The 18,520-nt window shown below is 38.8% G+C and overlaps 1 long non-coding RNA gene across 1 annotated transcript in view; it reads left to right on the forward strand.

The window, feature by feature from the left end:
* LOC123847506 (uncharacterized) overlaps window positions 1–18,520 on the forward strand; it is a 50,404-nt gene that overhangs the window by 11,481 nt on the left and 20,403 nt on the right. Inside the window, exon 2 of the long non-coding RNA XR_010409595.1 lies at window positions 13,572–13,649. This is a non-coding gene — a long non-coding RNA (uncharacterized LOC123847506). The remainder of the gene's footprint in view (window positions 1–13,571; window positions 13,650–18,520) is intronic.

Genomic DNA, 18,520 nt, shown 5'->3' on the forward strand with positions numbered 1-18,520 from the left:
CGAATTTTGAAGATTAAAACTAATCTTTTCTTTAATAGCCCACAGATAGTTTTATTCGGACCCAACTGTTAAATCTCTGTTGACATCGGTTATTAGCCATGCATCTGATGGGTGCCTTTTGTGTACCTCCGTCTGGAAGGAAAAAAAAGGGATCGTTGGATGTAAACTGGTGCTTGGACTCACATCGGAGCGATGGCCGCGGGGCGTGTCTTCGGGCTCGGGCAGGCGTGCGCAGGGTCAGCCCTGCTGGGGGCGCCATCCTCTGGAGCGTGTGGCTGCCCTTGACAAGATAGCCAGGGAGCCTGGCGTTGATTCGAAAAGAGCAGTTGTCCCTGGAGATGACAAAATGGGAGGTTACTGACATTTACGCGATCTGTTCCTAAGCAAGAAGCCCGCGTATCATGTGATAAACAGTGAAGGCGGTTTAATTTGGTCTCATTAGATTTTGGTATAACTCTTAGGTTGGTCTGTGTTCGGTATAAGTCTGCGCTGTCAGCTGCCTCAATTAGTTATCTATTTATGTTTATAAACTACTTTATGTGTGTGGTAGTAAAGATCTATTGACTAATGAATCAAGGCAGTGTTTAAAATTACTTTGGACCCTGCTTTGGTCACATGGAGGTTTGCACTGAAATTGTGCTTCTTACAAACGTGAAGTTCTTTAGTGCAAGTCATTACCTGCCTTTCTACTCTTACCCTCATTTGGGTTCCAGCTGATGGATTTCGCTGCAGGTGATACATTCTGTGTCACAACGGGAAGGGAAGTGAAATGAGTAAATTCTTTTATGAGCCCTTCAGTTTGAAAAGCTCCACGTTTCAGGCAAACATCCTGCTTTTCATTGGTGCTGTTTCCTTTGCACTGAGTTTGGCTCTCTGTGAAAGGTGAAAGACGTTCAATCCCACTTCTGAAATACAAACACTTTTGCACGTCCCTGGATATTTGTAATATCAATACTGGCTGCCAGGAACACACAAAAAATCAATTGACTGTTTCAGTGTAAACAGAACAGATCTGCTAATGAACTTTATCTTCCTCGAGCCGTTGGCATCCCTCACGTGGGCCTACTAAATGTGCTGTCTGCAAGGGCTCGAGTTATGATTGGTAACGACTCCTGCGGAGATGATAACTTTTCAGGGCTCTTATTTCTGTGCAGACAGTGTATTCTTATTCGTCTGTATCCTTCTTCTAAAGAAGACGTTCTTATTTTTACACTACCGAAAAAAAGTAACTGCTATGAGTGATTTGCTGCCATAATTATCTGTTGATATATTTTAAATATGATGTAACCTTAGCACGGGGCAGACTTCAGCCTCAACGGTCCCCGTGTGGTGACAAACATGTAACTCTTTTTTTTTTTTTTTTTTAAAGATTTTACTTGTTTATTTGAGAGAGAGAGAATGTGAGCCCAAGTGGGTGGAGGGCCAGAGGGAGAGGGAGAAGCAGACTCCCCGCTGAGCAAGGAGCCAGATGCGGGGCTCGATCCCAGGAGCCTGGGATCACGACCTGAGCCGAAGGCAGACATTTAACCAAACGAGCCACCCAGGCGCCCCCAAACATGCTAACTCTTATCCAAGAGAATTCCGCTGCAGGCCTGTTTTTCTCTTACGGAAAGGAAAACAGCCCTAGGGAGATTTTAATTTGTTTAATTTGTTTATTAGAAAACAAATATGGAAACCATAATACCTTGAGGAGCACGTCCCAGCCTGGCAATATCAAAGTTGGGCCTTTATAGCCTAAACCCTGTCTGCTCCCTGTTGGAATAGTAACTGAACACAATATAAAACATACTTGTCATAACACATAACCTGTTCTTAGGTGTTATATATTACAAATATGTTTTAGATTACATATACCATAGGGTAACGCCAAATTTCATATTGGCGAAGTTGCTTTTTGGCTTTGGTGCCGCTGCGTGCCATGGACAGCCTTCAGGTTAATGAGAAGTGTCCTCGGCAGCTTTAGGGCCTCTGCAAGCTGATGACATGCTCTTTTTATGAGTAACCATATCTAAGCAGCTTCAGCTGGTGCTATGGGAGTTCACACCATTTCAGGTGCTTTGTCCTATTTTCCACAACTCGAGCCTGACCTCCTTTTTTGGGAGGGCATAGAGATCACCCTGTAACCATGTTCTCTCCAGTGCTTTGGTGCTTAGCTGGAGAGAACATGCCCGCATCGGGAGTCCCTGAACACAAAACTTCATGATCATGCAGGGAGACAAACAAAACAAAACTCATGTCTTTCAGGGAAATGTATTGGCAACTTTTATTTATTTTTTTAAAGATTTTTATTTATTTGAGAGACAGAGAGTGAGTGAAGAGAGAGAGCACACGCTGGGGGGGGGGAGGAGGGAGGGGGGCAGAGGGAGAAGTAGACTCCCTGCTGAGCAGGGAACCTGATGTGGGACTCAATCCCAGGATCTCACTCTATCCCAGGACCCCGGGATTATGACCTGAGCTGAAGGCAGATGCTTAACCGACTGAGCCACCCAAGTGTCCCTATTGGTAACTTTTATTCTTAACTTTGATTTGATGGGAAGCATGACTCTTTACTGGAAATAAATTGCTCGAGGACCTTTCACATTTGGTAAATCACTTTGCAAGAACAAGAAGAGATTATGTATTTGCAACAATCGTATGAGATAGATACTGTCAGTGTCCTGTTTTAAAGATGAAGAAACTCAGAGAAGCCAAGTGGTTTGTCTAGGTTCAAAAGCCCACACGTTTCACTTCTAGGCTTCACTCAGCCTTTCTTTGGTTCAGGTTCCTTGTCTATAAAATGGGTGTTATAATACCTGCCTTACAGGGTTGTTTGGAAAACTAAGTGAAACATTGTGTGAAAAGTGCCTGAAACAGAACACCTTTTTCAATGCATATTAATTTCTTTATTCCAATAGTGAAAGGTATAGGATTCTACGCATATATCACACATGTTTCTTGTTTTAGCCTGTGTAATCAAAAGTAAACTCTTCATGAATAAAAGTTTGAAATATTTTCTTTCAAAATATTCATAGAAGGAGACCCTGCAAGGATCTGCTATCACAGATATGGAGGGTGGGAAGAATTGTCCAGACACCATTAAAAGCATGAATGTGTGCCTTTGGTAAGGTCTTTTCTTTTATGTTCTTTATTCTTCCCTCCCTCCCTCTCTCCCTTCCATCCTGTCTTTCTTTGACATGTAGTTGGACACATATGGTTTCAAAGTGTTGATCATTTAAAAAGCCTTTCTTCCAAGTGCCCAGTAACAGCAGAAACTCTTAGGAGTAGCAAAAGGACTTCCTTAAGAACCACTGTGGTTTTTGATCTCCAGGGCCTAGAGTAAAGGAAGCAGAAATTCTCTGACAACCATTAGCTGCCACAGTGGTGTCCCCTTGGTATATCTAAACCAATAGCAGGACAGAAAAAGGAATTCAACTTTAACCCTTAGGGGTTAAAGATTGTTGGTCGTAAGAGGCTTGAAGATTCCATGTACTTCATACTTCCGTTGCTTTACTGAGCACTACAAGGTACAGGTGTGTGCTGTGGGCTGGGGACACACAGGTGAGTAAACATCTGGGCCGGCCCGGGAGGAAAGGATCATGTAGCTAGGGGAGACGTGCTGCGATCCTCTGTCTGCCTCTCCCTGCACCATGAGCTCTTTGTGAGCTGGGGATTCTACTTTTTACCTGCGAATGCCTCGTGTGTGTCTATCACAGGGCCTGTCCACAGAAGGCTTGCAATAAACGGATCCTGATCAAAACAACTGACTGTAGCGAGTTAGACAGAAAAGCCGAGAGTAGATTTTGGAGTAACAAACACTTGTTTTGTAGAAAGCCTGCGGCTGTTTTTCAGTGCCATTCATTTTAACCTAACACACATACCCTACCTATTTCTCTCTCTGCTTAACCACAGATGTTACAACGTCTAGTGGAAATTCTTCCTCTTGCACCTCCTCTGAATTCACAAGCACTTAGTTCATTCCTGGGGCACTTGGTTCCCTGCTATGTGACATAACAAGATACGCTCCCTCCACCTACGTCCCTGGCTCCTGGTCACAGCGTATTTGTACTTCATCGGTGCACAGGACATGCTGAGTCTAATGAAAGATGGTGGGCAGATCATGGAGATATGACATCAAGAGCCTCTGTGGAAATGCAATCAGGCAGGATTAGGATTGAGCTGAGAGCAGACAGTGGGTGGTTTTTTTTTTTTTTTAAAGATTTTATTTATTTACCCGACAGAGAGAGACACAGCAAGAGAGGGAACACAAGCATGGGGGGTGGGAGAGGGAGAAGCAGGCCTCCCGCTGAGCGGAGAGCCTGATGTGGGGCTCGATCTCAGGACCCTGGGATCATGACCTGAGCCGAAGGCAGACGCTTAACGACTGAGCCACCCAGGCGCCCCGACAAGCGGGTGTTTTTGAGAGTAACAGTTAACTTCATTTTACATATAGGAGCTCCTTCGAAACAGCAGTGGTGAGCTGACAAATAAAATGGTATCTGGAATAAGTGGACATGTTAGTTCTCAAAAACAGAGACTTTAATTTTTTTTTTTTTAAGGAAGGAAGGATCACAAGGAAACCTATCTGTCTCAGCCTGGGGTTCATTGTGGGGGAACAGCCTCTGCCCTGAGAATCTGTGATCATAGACCTGCTTTCACACAGGTCGGTGTTCAGATGTAGACTACTTCTATGGTTTGGGAAAACTACAGTCCAAGTAATTTATTCGGCAATTTACTTATAGGCGTTCATGGTTGCTAATATCATCAGGATCTCTTATAGAAGCAAATGCAAATCCAGGATGTTTCCTTAGAAGAGGCTGCTCCACAGATAAAGCCTCATCAAACCTAAAAGGAGTCCAGAATTTCAAAACATATGTAAATGTCTATGGAAATCATAAATTGGAATGATTTGATGCAGAAGAGAATAAACATGTTAAAGATGTTTAAAGAAATAAAGATGGAATAAAAACCTGAGTTAAGAACAAGAAACATCCAGAGGTTTAGATGGATTTGAATAAAAACCAAATGAACTTCTATTAATTAAGCATATAGTCATTGAAGTAAAAACTCAGAGGATTGATTAAACAGCAGATAAGATACAAGTAATGGAAGATTAAAGAACTGGAAAATGGCTCTAAGAAAATGATCTAGAATGCAGCCCAGGGAAAAGAGATGGAAAGTTAGAGAGAAGTCAGAAATATGTGGATAGAATCATAAGGTCTAACATTCTATCCAGTTAAGAGCTCTAGAATAAGAGGATATAAAGAATGGGGGGAGAAGTAATGTCCAAAGAGCATTTTTCAAGGTTGATGAAGCATATATATCCACAGAATTGAGGAGAATCGATCACTCCCAAACAGATTAAACAAAAAGGAATCCATACCAGATATATCACAGTGTCTAAAAACCCAAAACTAAGGTCATAAGAGCATGTAAGGGAAAAGACAACAACACATCAAGGTTCACAATTAGACTGATAGCAAACCTCTCAGTAGTAAAACTGGATGCCAGAAGACTGTGAGATAGCATCCATCAGGTAAATGAGTGTCATTCTAGAATTGGGTGCCCAGATAAACCAGCATTATAGAATGAGGGTAATGCTGACCAAATACTTGATGAACAGACCTATAAGAAAAGATGATTAAGGAAAAAAAAAAAAAAAGAAAGGGCTTTATTTAGGAGAGTGTTTTTACCCACATTATTTTTTTAAGATTATTTATTTATTTAATTTGAGAGAGAGAGAGAGAGAGAGAGCACTCTGCCATGAGAGGCTACTTCTAAAGCCAGATCCCTTCATATTGATCCTCAAATCCATGTCCCCTTTGGGGCTTAGCTCTTCTTCCCAGCAGACTCTGCTTTCCCTTCCTTTTCAAATCAGTTTATCTCTTATAACCTAGCTCTTACTGAAATTGACCTATATTTTCTTCCTCCCAGTCGTGAAGTGGTGTCCTTTGTAATCTTGGTTGGCTAGTATTTTGAGCAAATTGTATCCTATGGGTACTCAAGAAATTTCCAGTATTTATCATTATTCCTTACTGCTTATGTGACTTTGGGAGGTTACATGATCTTTGAGCATCTGCTTTTTCTTCTTTGTATCCACATAGGTTATTATGAGGTTTAAATAAGAGAATACAGGGGAAACACTTGGTACAATGTCTGGAAGGCCCCAACAAACATATTACTTGAGATATGATGAATATTAGGAAAGGGAATATTCAGGGAGCCTAGGAGATTTATAGCTGGGGGCCCTCACCTGTGCTGAAGGGGACAATGAAGGTCCTCCAGAGGAAGTGACATTTAAAGTTGAGATGTTCAGGGTTAATATAATTTGTGTTCTGGAAAAAAGCAAAGATTCCAAGTAGAAGAAACTACAGCACACATTCCTGGGCCTGAAGGCATATTCCTGAAGGAATGCAGGAACTGAGAAGTCCCAAATGGTGGGATGGAGAGAAAGAGCTGCAGGATGGTGAAGGGTGAAACTTGGAGAAGTAGGCAGGAGCGAGAGGGCAGAGGACCCTGAAGGTCATGGTTAGGATTTTATACTTTACCTGACCACAAATAAAAAAAAACTAAAGAAAGGAAATGACATGATCAATGTAAGTTGTAAAGAGATCAATCTCCGGGCACCTGGGTGGCTCAGTCCATTGGGCATGTGATTCTTGGTTTCCGCTCAAGTTATGATCTCATGAGTTGTGAGGTGGAGCCTCACGTCAGGCCCTGAGCTCAGTGGGGGGTCTGCAGGAGATTCTCTTCCTCTGCCCCTCCCCCACTCCCGCCCTCTCTCTCTCTCAAATAAATAAAGAAATCTTAAAAAAAGAGAGAGAGAGACCATTCCCCTTTGCGTTTGGACAAGCTGGTAAGAAAGACCTATTTCTCCCTCCTTTAGCTACAGCAAGAAGTTCAAAACACATAAGTTCCGGTCCACATATGGAAACCCTCACCCCAGCCCTGCCCCTTAATTACAATAAAATCCAAGCCAGTCTCCTTTCTCCACTCTCTCAAGCCATTTTTGGACCTGATTGAGAACCTTCCCTGCTCTTCCAGAAAGCCTCATTATGTGAGCAATAAACCTTTTCATTTGCTCTTGGTGTGTGTGTGGCATCAAAGTCAATCTCCACATCTGAGCCAAAATCAGATGGTAGGGTCAGCGCTGTCCATCATGCCTTCTGTGGTAACCACAACAATATGGATTATAAGCATAAAAACTTTAATATATATATATCACAAATGAGAATGAGATTATACTATGAATGTCTGATTTTTTGAATAACGTACCTTGAATAATGATGTCATTAAATGTTTGTCACCATATCATTTTCAGTGGCATACGAGTATATGGTACAAACCAACTTACAATTGATATATATGTTGGTTCCAATATTTTTACTGTTTAATTAATTTTTTATTTATTTAGTATTTTAGTTTTTAAAGATTTATTTATTTATTTGAGAGAGAGAGCGAGTGGGGGGGAGGGGCAGTGAGAGGGAGGGAGAGTCCCAAGCAGACTCCGCACTGAGCTCACAGCCTCACACAGGGCTTGATCCCACGACCCTGAGATCATGACCTGAACCAAAACCAAGAGCTGGTTGCTTAACCAACTATGCTACCCAGGTGCCCCCCCTTTTTTTACTATGTTAAATAAGCTACAGTGGATATCCTTATAGCTAAACATTTGTTCATTTTCTTGGTTACTTCTTTAAGATAAATTCTTCTAGTTTTAAGTATTAATGAATCATAAACACATTCAGCTCATTAGAGTAACATTATGGAGCACCTGCCATGTGCAGTTATTGGGGACCCTAAATACAAAAGACACTAAAACTGCTTTCAGAGAAGTACTATTATAATAAGGGATTCAGAAGAATATTTGTAGGTTAAAAACTGTGAATTGTTTTTTTATTTTATTTATTTATTTATTTATTTAATTCTGCTATGTTAGTCACCATATAGTACATCATTAGTTTTTGATGTAGTGCTCCATGAGTCCTTGTTTGCATATAACACCCAGTGCTCCTTGCAGCACGTGCCTTCCTTAATACCCATCACCAGGCTAGCCCATCCCCCCACCCCCCTTCCCTCTAGAACCCTCAGATTGTTTCCTGGAGTCCATAGTCTCTCATGGTTCGTCTCCCCCTCTGATTTCTCCCCCTTCATTTTTCCTTTCCTTCTCCTAATGTCCTCCATGCTATTCCTTATGTTCCACATATGAGTGAAACCATATGATAATTGTCTTTCTCTGCTTGACTTATTTCACTTAGCATAATCCCCTCCAGTTCCATCCATATTGATGCAAATGTTGGGTATTCATCCTTTCTGATGGCTGAGTAATATTCCGTTGTATATATGGACCACATCTTCTTTATCCATTCATCTGTTGAAGGGCATCTCAGCTCTTTCCACAGTTTGGCTATTGTGGACATTGCTGCTATGAATTGGGGTGCATGTGCCCCTTCTTTTCACTACATCTCTCTCCTTGGGGTAAATACCCAATAGTGCAATTTCTGGGTCATAGGGTAGCTCTATTTTCAACTTTTTGAGGAACCTCCTCACTGTTTTCCAAAGTGCTGTACCAACTTGCATTCCCACCAACAGTGTAAGAGGGTTCCCCTTTCTCCACAACCTCTCCAGGGCAGAAGACATGAACAGACACTTCTCCAAAGAAGACATACAAATGGCTAACAGACACATGAAAAAATGTTCAATATCATTAGCCATCAGGGAAAATGAAATCAAAACCACATTGAGATACCACCTTACACCAGTTAGAATGGCAAAAATTGGATTTTTTTTTAAACGAAGACAGCTAAAGCCAATAAACGGAGGCTCTTCAGTTGTACAAAATTTCATAAAGTGTGAAGTTTGCCACAGGGTGGCACTAATACATTTCTACTGAATTGTGCTATGTTAATGAGAAGTTTTTTCTCTGTTGACCTATTTTGTTGGTGAATTATAACTGGAAAAATATTTAGGTTTAGTTTGACATTTGAAAAATTGGGTTACGTTAAAAAACACAAGATAGGATTTTTATTTAAGAACACAAATATTATATATTCTTTCATAACCGCAGAGCTTGACAGGTGATTTCCTTTTTAGAAAAACAAAAATCAAATTATTGAATCCAGTGTATACACACACACAAACACATATACATATACATATATATGAATGCTTATAAATATTATAAACATATATAATATTTGGGTTCTGAAAAATCCTGTCTTGTGTTTTTTAATGTAAACTAATTTTCTAAATACGTGTGTGTCTTATTGTGTGTGCAATAAGAGAGTGAAATACACTTTGCAGAGTTGGGTTTGTTTTCTGATCTTGTGTCTAACAGAAATTTTAGCTTTTATATTTTAAATTAAGCATCCTCAGTAGTCCATTTCTCCTCTCCCCTGCACCAGAAAAATCTTAGGGGCAGGGAACTTTTATACAGTATACTCTACCATTTACTCCTGCTTCTTCCCATTCCAACCATTCTGAATGCACCTAGAGGGTATTACCTCCCCTCCTTCATAATTAGTGCTCTAGTGAGCTTCTGTTAATGACAGTTACACTTACATAATTAATTATCATGCCTTTCTGATGAAATAACTTCTTTATCATTATGAAATGACCTTTTTTATTCCTGGTGGTAGTCTTTGCTCTGAAATTGACCATCTGATGCTGAAGTAGCCATGCCAACTTTCTTTTGAGTCTTCCTTTTTTATATAATATGACAATCTCTGCCTTTTAATTGAGATATTTAGACCATTTACTTTAATATGATTATTGATACAGTTAGGTTTAAATCTGTCATCTTGCTATTTGTTTCCTATTTGTCTCATCTAAATCTTTGTTCCCCTTTTTCTCTTTTTCTGCCTTATTTGAAATTAAGGTTTTTCTTTTTTCTTTTTTTTTTATTTTTTAGAGTTTATCTTTTTATTTTTATTTATTTATTTATTTATTTATTTTAAAAGATTTTATTTATTTATTTGAGAGAGAGCATGAGAAGGGGGAGGGTCAGAGGGAGAAGCAGACTCCCTGCCGAGCAGGGAGCCCGATGCAGGACTCGATCCTGGGACTCCAGGATCATGACCTGAGCCGAAGGCAGTCGCTTAACCAACTGAGCCACCTAGGCGCCCAAGGTTTTTCTTTTTTTAATGATTCCTTTATATCTCAATTTTTGGTTTATTAGCTATAACTCTTTTTTGTTTGTTTGTTTTTTTATCTTAGTGGTGGCTTTAGCACTTTTATACATGTTTAACTTAGCAGTCTAGGGACGCCTGGGTGGGTCAGTTGGTTAAGCGGCTGCCTTTGGCTCAGATTATGATCCCAGGGTCCTGGGATTGAGCCCCACATTGGTTCTTCTGCTCAGCAGGGAGCCTGCTTCTCCCTCTCCCTCTGAAGCTCCCCCTGCTTTTGCTCTCTCTCTCAAATAAATAAAATCTTAAAAAAAAAAAAAAACAACTTAGCAGTCTACTTTCAAGTGAGACTATACTACTTCACATATAGTATAAGAAATTTACAATCATTACTTCCATTTCTCCCCTACTACCTTTTGTGCTTTTTTTTTACATTTTACTTCTATATATTTTATAAACTCAACAATACATCATTATTATTAGTTTTATGTTATTATTTATTACTTATATTTTATTGGTATTATAATAATAAATTACTTTTTAAAGTGCTTTGAATGTTAAGAAAAAAATCTTGTATGTTTACCCATGTAGTTTCACCATTGTTTTTGAAAGGTATTTTCCCTGAGTATAGAATTCTAGGTTGACAGTTTATTTTTCTTTCAGTACTTTAAAGTTGTTGTTCTACTGCCTTCTCATTATTCCTTCTGATGAGAAATCTGCTGTCTTCCTTATCTTTGTCTTTTTACAGATGACATGTTTTCTTGTCTGCTTTTTTTTTTTAATATTTTATTTCTTTTGAGAGAGAGAGAGAGAGCAAGCACAAGCAGGGGGTGGGGGGCAGAGGGAAGGGGGAAGCAGACTCCCCACTGAGCAGGGAGCCTAACGCAGGGCTCAATCCCAAGACCCTGAGATCATGACCCAAGCCAAAGGCAGATGTTTAACAACTGAGCCACCCACGCAACCCCCTTTGTCTGCTTTTAAGACTTTCTTTTTACCATTGGTTTTGAGCAATTGTATTATGATGTGCCTTTTCTTCATGTTCCTTGTACTTGGTGTTTGTGATCTTCTTGCAGCTGTGAATATATAGTCTTGTCACATTTGAAAATATTTTAGCCTTTATTTCTTCAAATACTTTCCATGACCCTCTCCAGTCACTGGGACTCCAATTATACATACATTATGTCACTTAGTTTTCCAGAAGCTCACTGATGCTTTCTTCATTTTTAAAATTCTTCTTTCTATTAAATTTTTGGATAGTTTCTATTGCTAGCTCCTAACTTTAACTAATCCTTTCTTCTGCATTGTTTACGCTGCCAGTATCACAAGCAGTGTTTTATTCATCTCAGTTTTCTTTAGAAGTGCAAATTCCGATCATTTTTGTGTTTGGGTTTGAGATCTGTTTTTTGTGTTTTTCAACACATGGAATACAGTTATAGCAATGGTTTTAATGTCTTTGTTTGTTAATTTTAACATCTCTGTCCGATGTAGGTGTGTTTTAATTGACAGATTTTTCTCTCAGTGTGGGTCATCTCCTGATTTTTTGCATGCCTGGTAATTTTGGATTGGATGTTAGACATTGTAAATTTACCTTGCTGGTTGCTGGATATTTTCGTATTCCTGTAAATACTTTTATTACCTTGGAATGTGATAAGTTACTTTGAAATTGTGTGATCCTTTTTGGTCTTGCTTTTAAGATTTGTTAAACAGGACCAGGGCAGCATCTAGTCTAGGACTAATTATTTCCCACTATTGAGGCAAGTCTTTTCTGAACACTTTACCCATTTCCTATGAATAATGAGATTTTTCCAGTCTGCTGGTGAGAATAGTCACTATTGCCAGACTAGGTAGCCTCTTCAGATCCTCATGGCTGGTTCTCAGCTGAGTGCTCAAGAGAGGCCCTATGCAGAGATTTAGAGTTCTCTGTCTGTACAGCTTTTTCCCTCTGTGCTCACCTGCCCTGTGAACTCTAGTCAGCTCAGTTTCCCTAGACTCTCAGGTTCTCAACTCAGGGAATCTGCCAGGCCCCCTGGAATTCCCCATCCCAGTGCGTAGCCTAGAAACTCAGTCATAGGCTCATCTCATTTGTTTTACATCTCATAGGGACACTATTCTTCATTGCCTGATGTCCAGTGTCTTGAACACTGTTGTTTCATATATTCTGTCTGTTTTTTTGGTTGTTTCAGGCAGTAGTGTAAATTGGGTCCAGGTTATTCCATCTTGTCCAGAGCAGAATTTCTACTTCCAAGTTTTTATGAGAGGTTTTTCTTAGTTTCTTTGTATAATTTTGTATTTGAATCTATGCAGTAGTCTTGATTGATACTTTAGATTAAGTAGGGAATTAATTACTTTATCTCAAACAGATACTATGTGAAGATTCTACCTATAAATGGATGCATTATAAAATAAGTAATTAATTTTTGTAGGTTTTTTTCTCAGAGTTTGGTTGGAAAAGCAATGGCTTTGATTTATTAGCACCTGGAAGGTAAGTCTAATAATAATGCTAGTAATAATTTTACTCTTTAACAACATGATAGTGAAATTTACTTAAGCTTTTCAGAAATTAAGATGTTATGTGTCTGGTAGGTCATCTTCAATACATTTTAAACTGAACATAATTGAATTTCTTTAATACTGCAGAGTTTTAAAGCTAAAGAAATATGTCTTATACAAAGATTCAAGACATTTTATGAAACAAAGTAGCCATCATTTATTGAATGCCTACTATGTGATAAGCACTTCATAAAATTATTTTTTATTCTCACAATTCATTTATTAGGCAGAGGTTGTTGTCCCCATTTGAGAGATGAGGAAATTGATATACAACAGGGTTACATAACTTGCCCAAAGTTACAGAGTGAGTTAAGTAGTCACACAAGCTGGATTCACACAAGCCAAACAACTAACACTCAAAGTATTTTATTATCCCATGCTGATTACAGCTCTTAACTCTATGAAGAGCTTCAGATCTAGATTTTTGAAGAGTGAGTTTTAATAATAGATTTATTGGTAACTTTTAGTCCATTAACTTATCAAATAGGATAGTCATATTTTATAAATTTCCCCTCCTATTCTATAAATAACATAATGACACATTCATGTCATATTTCCAGTCAGGTAATAACCTACATTTTGAAGCACTTTGCAATATTCATGGTACTTTCACATATTTTTCTCTCAGTCAATTCTCACAACCACACTGGCTAATGCATTAGCCCCATTTTGCTTCAAGTTTATCATTTGGCCTATGTTCCCAAGATTCTTAGACCAGTATTTTTTCTGTTATTCCAAACTAGCTTTTCTGCATCATTGGCTTACTTTATTAAAATGAAAACAAAATGACACCCACATAAAGTCACCAAGTTTTTTGCCCACTCTTATGACAATACTTCTAAGAAATAAGGTTTAATTTTATATTTGGGTGGGTATTGAAAATTTTGGTTACCATACGCTTCATTTTTGTTTCTTTTGCAGCCTTGCAGGCCACCTCACTGAATGTGGTGCTCAGAGTATTGATGGAAAATTCACAGATTGGTATTTGATGCCAGACAGGTAGGAAAGTTTATATAGCATGGCATATAGTATCTATGTTTTAGAAATTTTATTATGTGTTTATTAAACTGTATTTCATTATTGTTCTTTTTAAATTTTGTATTGTTTCTTCATTTGTATTATGTACTGTTTTTGTATTGTGAAACACAAACTTTATATCATAGTCATCATTATCTTATTAGGATCCAGAGCTAAGTTTCAGGACAATTCTTTTTGGCACCTTAAAAATCATACTTCCCTAAGATAATATACAATATTTGATATTCCTATTTTCATGTTCTATAGATCTAGTTTATTATTAAGCTGACCTTTGTACCTGTTATGAGTTGAATTGTGTCCCCCAAAGATTTGTTCAAATTCTAACCCTCAGGACCTTAGAATGTTACCTTATTTGGAAATAGGGTCTCTACAGAGATAATCAGGTCAAAATGACATCATTAGGGTGGGCCCTAATCCAATGCGATTGGTGTGCCTATAAAAAATTAGAAATTTGGACATAGAGAAAGACACACACAGAAGGAAGACATGTGAAGACACACAGAGAGAATAGCACATGAAGACAGGATTGGAGTGATGCATCTACAAACCAAGGACCACTAAATGGTGCTGGCAAAGCACCAGAAGCTAGGAAAGGAAAGGAAGGATTCTCCCCCAGAGCTCAAAGAGAACATGGCCCTGCTTGTCCACACCTTGATTTCAAACTTCTAGCCTCCAGAACTGAGATAATAAATTTCTATTGCTTTAAAACACCCATAGTTTGGTACGTTGTTACGACAGCCCTAGGAAAATGATATAGTACCTAAAATAGAAATAGTCTTTCTCTTTAAGAACTAAATATACTAAATGTAATGGAACATTGAAATACAAGGACCCCATTCCATCCAGGGCTCTGTTGGGAGAAGGTTCTTTGTCCTGACTCCAAAAAGCTCCTCCAGCATGAGCCAGCTCCACCAGTATGAAGCTTACAATACATAGGTTTTGCCTCCAGTGTAAATTAGGAATCTATAGATGGCATTCTAGACCCTTCTCAATCTAGACAGTGGTCTTTCCAGTCTTGTTTCCCATTCTTTTTCTGATCCTTGTCCAGAGCCAGGCAGGTGACACACACTCTTCTTTCTAACTCTTCCTTCTCCTCCTTGGCTGTCATATGGTACCAGACAAGTAGGAAGCCATAAGTACATGAGGGTTATAGCACCAACAGGAAATGTGTCCTCAGCCCTTTGCTCTTAGACCTATGTATTTTATCTCTCAGAATGATCATCTGCTTTTGCAGTGGTTACCCTTACTTGGGAGCAGATGACTTATCCAAATAAATTTGTTTTTATTTATAATTTTATTCTTACCTCAAATCCATCAGTCTCTATTTAAGACGTGTACATTTTTGATGGTGATATGGTCAGTCTCCCACAGACCTAGCCTCAGGTGATCTTGGTTCTCTTTCATATCTCACTTATCTCATCAATCACCAGTAAGGTCAGCTTTCACTCCATAATATCCTTCATTTGCTTCATTTTATATTCATCCAAATTTGCCAGTTTTCTTATCTAGATTCTGAGGGCTCTTATAGAATCTTATCAGGATTCTGAAGTCTTGTAGTTGGTTTCTTTGCCTCTTGTTTCCAGTGTAACAGCTTTGCAACTGTAAAACAGATAGTTGACGGGCCAGAAATCTGACCTCCTAGATTTTATCATCTTGCTCTTCTTATCTGTTCAACAAGACTGTAAACTCTTTGAGGGCATGGATCTTTGCGTTTGTACAAATTTATCGGATTTATCACTTAGCCCAGAATAGCAATTAAAAAGCACGGACTCTTGAGATATTGCCTGGAATCCTGGTTCTACCACTTACTAGCTCCGTGAGATGGGACGAGTTACTCAACCTTTACGTTCCTCAATTTCACCCATTTGTAGAGTAAGAAAAATGGTAATATCTACTCTCATTGGGTTACTACGGAAAGGGAGTGAATAAAGCACTTAGGACAGTACCAAAAATATATAGTAATTTTTCAACAAGATGTTCATTATCTTACTGTTTTACATTTCAGTGTTCATCAAATATTTGGAGACTAGTGAAAAATAAATTGTGTTAACACAAGAGTAGAAGCATGCTTTGATTTTATCTGAACATGTGTTGCACCTCTCCATTACAGTGACGTAGTCCTGAGTCTTACTGAGTTCCTTGAGTATAAAATAAGGATAATGGTACCTACTCATAGGGTTGTTGCAAAGATTACTATAAATAGGTTGCTATTGGTCAGGGCTGAATCCAGCACCTGACACAGTGAACGCATCAGTGAACGGTACTCAGGAGACACAGTAACGATGGTAGTATTAATAGTGGTGAGGCAGCAGTGGTGATGGTAGCATTAATAGTGGTGAGGCAGAGATGCTGGTGGTAGTAATAATAGTAATAATGGTAGTAACAGAGGCAGAGGTAGCATTTCATTTAGGTTTTTGTATGCATGGAACATATCAGCAGTTGAAAGCAGCTTGGGGATATGTGAGGGAAAGACAAAGTTTTTCTTGACAATCTGCGAGAGGTGATAGTTGAAGTCTTGGTAAAGGATGAGGTGGCTTGGGGCGCCCGGGTGGCTCAGTCATTAAGCGTCTGTCTGCCTTTGGCTGGGGTCATGATCCCAGGGTCCTGGGATCGAGCCCCGCATCCTGCTCGGTGGGAAGCCTGCTTCTCCCTCTCCCACTCCCCCTGCTTGTGTTCCCTCTCTCGCTGTGTCTCTCTCTGTCATAAATAAATAAAATCTTAAATAAATAAATAAATAAATAAACAAACAAACAAACAAACAAATAAATAAATAAATAAATAAATAAATAAAAAGGATGAGGTGGCTTGGAGTGGGAGGAGAACCGCCACGGGAGAATCAGGGAATGTCAGGAAGGCAAGGGGAAAGTTGAGGGTAGCGGAGAGAGTGTAGTTCAAATTCTTACACATCCAATCCAGAGTGGGAAGAAGAAAGTAACTTCTGAGATGGAAAGCTGTGATTAGAGAGCACCAGATAATAAGCGAAAGTGGTCAAGGAAGACAGTGATCTGCCCCACGCCTCATACAGTCATTACATCTTACTCAGAATTCCTTTCCTTCTTTTTTTTAAAAAATTTTGTTTATTTATTTCAGAGAGAGAGAGAGAGAAAGAGAGAGCACGCGCACACAAACACACATACACACACACATACAGGAGCGTGGTGGGGAGGCAGAGGGAGAGGGAGAAGCAGATTCCCCACTGAGCAGGGAGCCGGATGCTGGGCTTTATCCCAGGACCCTGGGATCATGACCTGAGCCCAGGGCAGACACTTAACCGACTGAGCCACCCAGGCACTCTACCTTTCCTTCTTTAACAGCTAAAAAAATTAATTTCATTAGATACGTGTATATGTCTAACATGTATATGGTTTAATGCTATGAATAATGCTATGGTCCATTAAAACCAGTTGGCAATACATCATGAAGAGAATATGGACATGCTGGAGAAAAACAAATATGCTTTTCAATTTGAGGAGCAAAGTACAGACTGCAAGTTATATTGTGAAGCTGAGGACATGCATTTGACAGGAAAGAGTGGAATGCACCTTTACTCAATATATTTAGAATCCTTTGCTGAACTCTCATATGTACCAGTATGTTAGAGAAAGAAAATTTTTTAAATTGGTGAACCCAGAAGCTATGTCCTATATTTTATATATATTTGAAGATATATATATGTTCACTGTTACTTTCCCTGAAAATTATATTCTTTTAAGCATTTTTTAAAATATGAAGATTTTATCAAAAAGCAAATCTTAATTTTTGCTCCAGCGATTCAGATAATATCGACTAATGTCTATTCGATTTAGATTATTTTTTTCAATGACTTAGTCATTTTTTTTTCCAAATGAAGCATATTTTTCTTGGCTTCCTACTTTTGCTGTAAGCAGCTCACAAACTATGTACCGCAAATAGCATTCTTAGCAATTTCAAATTAAAAATCATCCCTATTCAGCTACAGTAAGACTATATTTATTTACTATTTCGATGTTTCTTTTTTCTGTCTCTATGTACTGTTTTTGATTTTATTTATTTATGAGAGAGAGAGAGAGAGCACAAGTAGGGAGAAGGGCAGAAGGAGAGGGAGAAGCAGACTCCCCACTGAGCAGGGAGCCTGATGCGGAGCTTGATCCCTGGGATCATCACCTGAGCCGAAGGCAGACGCTTAACTGACTGAGGCACCCAGGCAACCCTGTGTACTATTTTTAAATAGGCAGTTTAAACAAAGTATTCAGTACAATGTAAAATATAGCAACTGTTGTACTTTAAATAATACGTAGAACAACGAAAATTGATCTATAGTCTCTTCTCTAAGAAGAATCCCAAGGATACTATCTTAGGCACTTTCCTTATAATTGTTGTTATTGCCATTAAGCATTGCACATGGCCTTTTAAAATTTATAATTTCTATTTATGATGTTTAAAAATGCAGTGGTCATAATGCAATGTAAAATTGCTTCAATTAGTATATTTATTCTTTTTCCACTGCAGTCTTTAAAAAAATAATAATAAACTCTCAGTGAACCTTTACCCTGCAAATGACCTGATATGACATATTTGAACTTACAGTGAACTTTCACATGAACTTTCAGTTATCCTCTGAGAAATATAACAGATGGAAAATAGGCAGATTTTTCAAATATTTTCAGATGCAGTACTTTGACATGTTTAACAGAGACAACAAGGCCAACTATCTCTTTCCAGTGTTTACTTTGCTGACTTTATTGTACTGCAGGCTGTTTTGCTACATTATATGCCTGAATTAAGGGGTTCAGCTACATTTTGTTGACCAGCATCTTGATTTTAAACCAGCACTTGTATGTATGTTTAATTAG

Source organism: Mirounga angustirostris, unplaced genomic scaffold, assembly GCF_029215605.1.
Source record: "Mirounga angustirostris isolate CCGP_5_RB_7025 unplaced genomic scaffold, mMirAng1.0.hap1 SCAF_2, whole genome shotgun sequence".
Classification (NCBI taxonomy): domain Eukaryota; kingdom Metazoa; phylum Chordata; class Mammalia; order Carnivora; family Phocidae; genus Mirounga; species Mirounga angustirostris.